Consider the following 9259-nt stretch of genomic DNA (forward strand, 5'->3'; position numbering starts at 1 on the left):
TTTTCCTTAATATTTTAGTAGCAGTTGCTTGGATCATGACACAGTAAATATGCAACATTTGTATTCAGTTATTGCTCTCGTTATGTGAGCAACCATAAAATAAAAAGCTGAAATGTTTAAACTTAATTAAATTAATCACTGTTTCACTCAAAGTTTGCCATTTATGCAAGGAGAGACACAAGCATGCTGAACATGCCTGCCATAGACAATAGACTTTGAAAAAGATTTTGAGAAACTCTGCAGAAACTAATTGGTACTATGCCTATATCCCTTCTGCAGCCTTTACTCACTGAAGTAGTTCTGCTAAGATGACTCTACTACCAGGAGTTGCTCAGCAGGGCTCAAGGTGTAGGGTCTGCCCTACAGCCCTTGTAAGGCTCCTGTTCATGAACAGCCAGTCATGTTAAATTGCTACCACAGTCAACCTTTAAGTTGCTTTTCTTTTCTTTTAAAGCCTCCAGACCTTTTTAACAGGTCATTTCTGCAGATGGTAGAAACCTCTTGTCATTCCAGAGATGAGGTTTAAATTGGCATGGCCAAGAACCGTCTCTTTGCGAAGTTCAACAAGATCTCTTAGCAGACTCTTGTTGTCTACAAGACTTTTTGCTATCCCCTGTGGGTTCAGGCTCAGTATAGAGGGAGAAGACAGCACAGGGAGTTGTCGTCAAAATGGAAATACAGATACAAATACATAAGGACCACAAACTTAATTCAGAAGAGGTGCAACAGCATTTTCCCTAAGGAATCATAGCAAAAATGCAGAATTTTTCCACTAGAATTTAATCTAATTTACACTTGTGTGGCTGTAAAACCCTGTTTTTATGCTAGTAAAAAATTTAGTCTATGATTTCATCCAAGTTCATTGTCTCCCAGCTCCCTGTCCTTTGTTGTAACACAAAGATGTTCCCTTTTTGCTCCTTGTTAATAAGAAAAAAAGGTAAATGGGGAAAAAAGTCTTGATGATTTGACAGCATTTAATCCTTCTTTTGGCATCTTAATGCGTACATATACACACAAACACATACTCACACATGCTCAATTTCAAAATTCCATTAAATTCAACTAACTTATTATCTTTCTATGTCTCCTTGCAAAAGTCAAGGGTGGCCTGTTTTTAATACACTTGGCATTTTAAGCAAGGCACTCAGACCTTCAAAAGACAAATAATTGAACTTTGCCTTTAATGGAATACTGTAGTGCACTAAATAACACAAACTATATATATATATATATATAAAGCTAAATTTAGCAAGGAGATACAGTCAAGAAGGCAATTTGACTAATTGGTTGAGAAAATGCACAAGAGCTCATAAAATAAAACATTTATAGAAACACCTCACTTGTGCTTACTTGTGCTGTTAACTTGAGATAAAAGAGTGGTAATGTAGGACACAAAAAAATACAAGAACAAACACTGAGATGTTTAGAAGAGCAGAGTCTGAAGTCAGTGGAAGCTTCATTCATTTTAGGGTTTAGTGTTGCTGCATGTTACTATTAGTGCTAGACATTTAATAATATTTTTATATTTATGTAATTTTTATAGACATGCATATTTAGATATATTTTGTGTATATATTGCATTAATCTATATTATAAATTTTATATACTTATAGATAAAATACTATTTTAATAATAATAACATTATTACTATTCAATGTTTCTGTTAAAATCTAATTTTGCTTAAGGGTCATAGGCTTTGGAATGTAGAAGTTGGGTACTATGGGAAAGTTAACACTTTCTTTGTGGTTCTATAGTCAGTTTTTACTGAACCAGTTAAACTAAAGAAGCAGTAATTAATGGAGGTTTCCTACTATATAATGCAACAGAAAAGATCTAATTAACCTTTGTATCCTTTACAAAACACCATCCAGTGAAGCAATTTCTGGTCTTGTTTTAGTGAGGAACATTTTCAGCTTTGACTTCAGTGGAGGTCATATGGGTTTTGTTTTATTTCATTTTGTTTTGTTTGTTTCAAAAGTTTTCATGTAATTCACCATAAGGATTATGTTTCACAAGCACTGAAAACATTTTGTAAATTTCCATTCCTTTTTTTTTAAGAAAACAAAACAAAACAAAACTTCAAAATCTCTCTTTGCACTATGTCTAAATAGACTCTTCTATATTGTAAAAGAGTTGAAGAAGTGGTTTTAGCCTAGTATGAGATTAATGCCAGTATTAAAATCAATGTAAACTTGTAAACTAGGCAAATACCAAATGAGACCAGAAGGATCCCTTTCCACCTCTTGTAAAATCTTTCTGTGTAGCCAGATCTATGGATCTAGCTAAATGGCCTTACTTTGAACAAAACCCTGTGCCTCCCTGTCCCTTAGGAGCAAAGGAGATCACTCAGTTACATTGAGACCCTTTGCTGATGTAAAGGGAGCTTAGAGAAGGTGTGAATTGTACAGTGGAGAGATATACGTGTAATTTTGTGTAAACAGCCAGCTCTATTGTTGTAGCGAGATTTGGGAATGAGCATGGGCCATGCAGCCAGCTGTGACTTTCAACTTTCAGTAGTCACACGTTTTAAGATTTATGATATGTATTAATTATATCAAAGTAATACTCAGGCTTTGGTGACTTCGTGTACCGTATTTCTTTGTGTACAAGGTACAACTTTTGTTACGCTAATTGCTTCCTCCTGCAGCTTTAAATCGAGGCTTTCTCATACAGTTAATTGCTTTCCCCTGCAGCTCACAAGGAAAAGGTAGTTGAAGGTGGCTTCTAAACTAAGATATACAGTAATTAAAAGCTCTTTTAAAGAGAGCCTTTTTGTACAACACCTGCTGTTAATGAAGTACTTTGTGTACAGCTCTGTGTAGTCTTTGAATCCAGTGCATTATTTCAGAAGTAGTGTGTTGTTGGAGGATTTCTACATCTGATGTGTTGACCTATATATGTTAATCATCCTAATTTGAAAAGAACCCCCATCAGGAGACCTCTCCTTCCAGCAAAATCCAAGAATGGTTTGGTAAAGTGAAAACTAATATTGTAAATTTCTGATTGCCTTATGGAAAACAATCACACTTTTTTTTTTTTTTCTTTCGGCTGAAAAAATGGATTGTAACAGTGTCCATTAAAGATCATCATTTTATAATGTGTAGTTTTGCTTACCAAAAATTCTTATTGGGAGAGAAAAAATTCTTTACCTTATGTGATTTAATAAATGACAACTACACAGCTTAGTTCTTCCCTGTTGCCTTGCCTGTGGTTGAATTCATTTTTCATACCTGTTACTGTCCCCTCGGTACATCCTGCTATCTTTCAATCAAAGTGTGCTAACACAAATAAACAACGCTACAGAATGTGGTGCCTTGATAAATTAATCCATCCTTGTGAGTTAGCCTTCCAAATGCTCATGTCTTAAGAATAGTTTGTGGGTTGGAAGTAAAGCTCTAAGACAAGAGACACAGATCCTGCTTTTTTTTTACAGGAAAAACAATGTAGAACATAAGGGTGCCACCTCTATTAATAATGTGTTTTGGGGTTTGCTTTGATGTTTAGTTGCATTCAATGGGGTGTTAACTGATGATTCCAAGGAAACTTCCAGATGCTAAAACTGAAAGTAGTTAGGCAAGGAAAGAAAATTAGTCAGCAATTTTATGATGTTACAATAGCAGCTTTGGCTCTGAGGTAAAAGGGGATGTTTTCCATGCTGGTGTAAATAGGAGAAGGAGAGAAGATAACCAGACTCACCATCATCAAGTTCAGCTGTTCTTAAAAGACTCCTATGGAATTTCTTTCTTAACAGCGTCAGAACAGAAAGAGACTTATTAATTGGCTGAGAAAGCATTTGGATGTTTCTTATTGCTATAGATTGGAAGGGTGAAAAACATAAAAAAGATGTCTACTATGGCCATTGTGAGAAGGTCAACACCAAAACTTTACAGGAGCTACTTATCTTGTGTTTAGGAAATGCCACAATAAATCAGACACCATAAGACTTTCATATTTTGATGGAGGTCATCACAAACACTTATTTTTTCTGACACATATCTGTACATACCTCCAGTGTCTGCTCCTCAGAAGCAAACCTTCCAGACACCTTCAAGTGTATTTTCATAATAGACTCTGATGAATAATTTATTCATGAATAGTTTGTTCTTGCACTAACACTGACTTACTGTTATTTACTGAGGCTGCATAAAATAGCTCCCAGATGATGCCTTACAACTCTGGTCCATCTACAACTCCTGCCATTGAAAGAACTGGTCAGTTTGGAGACTACATGTTGCCCAAATACACCTTTTCCCAAGGTTCAAGTGACCAGTTAACCAAGCAGCTGCAACAGCTTTAAACACACCTTTACTAGCCTATAATTTCTGAGTCACTAACTCCTTAGGTTTATGAAGCTTATCCCCCAGCAATCATCACTCCATCCTCTCAGACTCTAAATTAATGCCCAAGAATGTGATCACTTTGATGGGACCAGCTGTTTCTTCTTCTGCCAAAGCACTCCAAACACTGGCAGCTTCCCTAAATGTGCTCAGCAAATCCTGACATGTACCATAGGAGTGTGCTCTGTGGGCTCCTCAGCAAAAAAGCATCCATGTATGCAGCACTGGCTCTGACATCTGACTTTTGTGTTTGCACCTTATTGAGTAGATGTGGGAGGGAAAAGGCAGGTTGACAGCTCCTGAATCAAGAACTTTTTTTGCCTTTAAGCTGAAAACTTAACAGGTGAGAAGTATGCAAATACACAGACAAAGACATGATATATTGTTTATTGAGCCTGCCTGTAAAATCTTCTTTATCTTTTGCAATCTTTACAACAGGATCAAGGAACATCAGAACAGTCAAAAAAAACTATTATTAGCGGAGCTAGGAGCAGTGCTTGTCAAAAATTTCATGATGTTTCCTTTTATATAACTGTGTTTTCAGTTGCTTATGGCTTTTTATTACACTACATTTTGGGATTGAATTTTATTTGCTAGTGGTCTGCCTTTGATTGATGGAAAACTTCAGCCAAAACAACCCAATCTTTGCTGAGAACCAGGCTAGGGGATAAGCATCTTAAGATGGCAGAAGTCTTTCCTTTCAGGAGGTTGCAACTATTGCGTTTCTGCCAGAATTCACACAGGGACTTAAAATTAGTCCATAAGGCTGACATTCATGTAAGAGACAGTAAAAAACCACATGCGTAAAGATAATTATGTAAGCGATGGTACTTATGGAGAATCTGGTGAAAAACACAGAATGCACAAGGTATAACCTGTGTGGTTTAGGGGATGGCGAAGCATGACTAAGATGGCAGGATGACACTATCCTAATTTTGGGGGAGAAAGTTCAGGAAGGAAGACTTAGGCATACAGATTTCTGCAGTGCCACTTGCTCTCAAGGCTGTAAGCCACTTCACTTCCTAGTGTAGATATGGCCATTACAGTAAGTGCTTCAACAGCTGGTAGAAATGCTCTGAAGACAAGAGAAACAAGAGTGGACTGAAAGCAGCATGTTAGGAGAGGAAATCTGGACATGTGTTCAGAGAGACAGAGAATAAAAGGAGACTGGAAGTGCCTGGAAAAAGAGAAATACAACTGAGATGCTTCTAGAGAGGAGAATAAGTTGGTTATGCAGGATTTCCTTCCTAGAAGTGGGAGCAGGCAGACAGAAGGATTGGTTTAGATGTGGAGACTGGAGATGCACTGTTGGAAACAGCCTGGATGGGTAAAGAGAAATTGTGTAATAAAGAACACATGATTATGACAACAGAGGCTTCAGAGGGAGTGAATATTGCTAGTGATCTTAACTGTAGCTTTTCATAACTTTTTAAAGTGCTAATCCTTTATAAATAGTAATGTTCTTGGACAGAGTTTTCCTTTGCTAGGAACTGTGTAACTGCTAATGGTGGCCCTTTGTTGAGGTCCTTGGTGTTATTGAAAATATCAGTTAGTCATAATGAAAGTAAACATAATAATCATCCAAATCCCATTAAACTCTTAACTAGTTTCTGTGCCTGCTACTTTTTTTCTCCTCTGTGTGTCTCTCCTGACAGCAGAGCTTTGCCTTGAAGGGCAAGAACATCCCATCTGTTGAGCTCTGAGGGTGTAAATGCTCTTAAAAATGAAAATATTAATCTGTTTGGTATATATGAGAGGCTGGGAGACCCAGCGTTGACTATACTGGAAATGGATAATCTCTGTCTCCCTCATGGCTAACTATGCACAAATTGTGTCATCTTGTACACAAAGGGCAGATCTGATTGGGGCATGTGTTATCATATAGCTGCAGTCACACAGAGGCCCTCAACATGAATACTATTAAAATGTGAAACGCTCATAGATTATTTTAGGCTTCACAGAGAGCCATAACAGCTACTGCAATAAATTAGAGCAGTTGCCAGGCACTTATGTATCAGTGCACCCTAGCTGTCACTTTAAAGGCTGCAATGCATCTTTGCTTTGCTGTCGTGTTGTATCGTATGCCGCTGGCCCGTTCCCCAGGCCAGAGCTTATGCTCATGGCTCAGTGGAAGAATTGTCCTCCAACACTGTTGCGATGGTGTCCTGTACAGAGCTCAAGAGATACACAGGTGTCAAAATACATGCTAAAACCCTACGGCCTGTCTGAACAACCTTTCTTTTTAATCCTCACAAGATTTCAGGCTAACTCCCTTCCCAGATCCGTCTATTGTCTAATGAGGCAGGAACTGAACTGGATTTTCTTAAGGACAACTGTGAGAAACAGCAACCAGCTTGACTCATATCTGCATCATCACAAATCCTTATTCCTTTTATACAAGGTTAAATGACCATTTGCCATTGAAGTAGAAAAAGCAATGACTTTAAGCACAGACATTTCCAGGTATAACTGCACTACCACCCTGTAGCAAATTCTTTGTTGCCCATGCAAAATTAGGAATTTGTATGTTGCACTTAGCCTAAGTAATGAAGCAAAGGTGTTTTGTTTTGTATTTTAAAAGACACTTTTTTCAATTGAATTGACTTTAGATAGTTAAATGGAACTAGTTATGAGTTATTAAACTACTTAAGAAAGATTTGATTAAGATTTTTGCCTTAACAATGAAACACATTCATCATTCTTAAGTATTGTAGATAAAATAGGAACCTCTCACTGAAATGATAGAAACTGGATATGTCAGAGGGGAAAAAAAAATCCAACACATAAATTAAACTTAAAATTTGATCGATCTGAAAATTGCTATTTACTGAGAAAAGTCTTCTGTACTATAAAATATTAAATAAAAGAAATATCAATTCAGACTTTAGAGCTCTTGGAAACAAATGTTAGTAGTTTAACCAAACAAAATAATACAGTTAATTTAGAATGCAATATCAGTATAAATATATTTCATTATATAAAATCTCTCTGATACAGAGAATTCCATGCACTGACAGCAGTTTATGAGAATGTGTGCTACTATCTCCACGTTATCAATATGTAATGAATGTCTAAAAGATATTAAATAACTTCCCTACAGAGACAAAGATAGCCAGAGACAGGAAAAAGGACAGATTTCTGAACACAGAGCACATTCTCTTGGGACACACTACTAGTGTTTTATTTCCAAAGCTGCCCAGATCAAGCAGTAAATAACTAAGTAGTAGGGCTGATCTTCAGCAACATCTATTGATCTATCATATTAACTAGACTAATATGACCTGATAAAAAACAAACAAACAAAAACAACAACAAAAAAACCCAACAAACTTCTGCTATACATGAAAACACTGAAGCACACTACTTCAGGAGACCAGATGAGTTTGAAACATTCTTTCCTAGAAATTACATTTTATCTGACAGGAAAGGTTGAACCAGTAGGAAGTAGCACAGGTTAGGAGTATGAAAGATCTGCTGTGCTACCTAGTTTACTTTCCAATTTTACCCAAGTTTTCTATTGCACAGCTCTAAAATTTCCTGCTCCTTCCATCAGATGGCTGAAGTGCTAAAGCTTATGTCTTCTCTATGTGTGGCTCTTGCCCTGGCTACTAGATCTTGGTTTTGATCTGTTTAAATTCATCTCATTCTCTTTGGCCAACTACAATAAAAGCGCTAGCAGAAGAGGGAAATAATTATTTCTGGGGGGACATGCTCGCTTTCATATCACTTATTCAAGTGTATTTTTACATGACTTATTCAAGAACCTCTTTATTATCTGCTTACAAAACAATCAAACCTGAAGGGAACAAAAAAATTTCTTCACTCCTTGTACTTTGCCCTCTGGTGCTGAGATGTTTTCATTTAGAGATGGTCTGCCAGATATTGCCACACACAAAGCTACAATGTTTCGTCTCATTTTATGACAGATGTGAATTTTGCCTAAGTCTTTAACGCAACAATATTTTTTGTTTCTGCTCTACACTTCGCATTTAACTTTAAGTTTTCTTTCACCCCAGATCTCTTTCAAAACCCTGCATTTCAGACTCTTTTTACCTTCCTCCCTTTGCTACTCAACATTATTTTTTTTTTCCCCGAGTGGGATTAGTTTGTGATTTGCCAGGCTAAACATAATTTTACTTTAAGCCTACATTCCTCACCTATTCAGGTCCTCCTGCATTGTTTCACTGGGGTTGATAACCTTTACTGGTTTTAGTACCATCTGCAACTTTCATTAGTATTCTGTTTACTCTTTTCCCCTGGACCAAAATGAAGACATTAAGGCCTGACCTGACTCCTGCAGTACCTGCTAGACAGCTCCCAGCAACTTTCAACTTTGTTTTTGATTACTCATTATTTAGAATCCTCTAGACAGCTTTCAGTGTGAGTGACAATAAAAAGATGTTTCTTCAACTTTAGAATATCTATTGTAAACAAAGGTAAATAAAACAAAAACCCCTCAAACTCTAATAAAATAGTCAGTAAACTTCTTCTTTGCATGGCTCACTAGCTTATCTATTGCTTTGGCTCTTTAAAAAAAATTCTAAACAGTAATCCTCTTTGTGGCTGGAAAATGGACATTATCTGAGTTCTTATAAATTTGTTCTCAAATGTGTTATACTACTGCTTATTTACAAAATCTGTAAATACTATTTCAGTAGATAACAATATGTAAAGCTGCTGTTTCCTCTTAGCTGAAGGCTCATTTGCATTTTTCTGTTGTAGAATAAGTTGCGGGAAAGTCTGGACCTTCACCTTTGAAAGAATTTAAATTAGAGGGGAGCTGCTGAATACTTTTTGAGTATCTGGGTCTTCCTCCAGGAGGCAGAGTAAATAAATTCCCAATGGTGCATGTTATATTGCCCTTTGCCTGCACATGGCAACGTTTTGATTACCCCTACTGAAGGGCAAGTGATGCATGCAGA

This window comes from Columba livia, chromosome 1 (genome assembly GCF_036013475.1).
Source record: "Columba livia isolate bColLiv1 breed racing homer chromosome 1, bColLiv1.pat.W.v2, whole genome shotgun sequence".
Lineage (NCBI taxonomy): Eukaryota > Metazoa > Chordata > Aves > Columbiformes > Columbidae > Columba > Columba livia.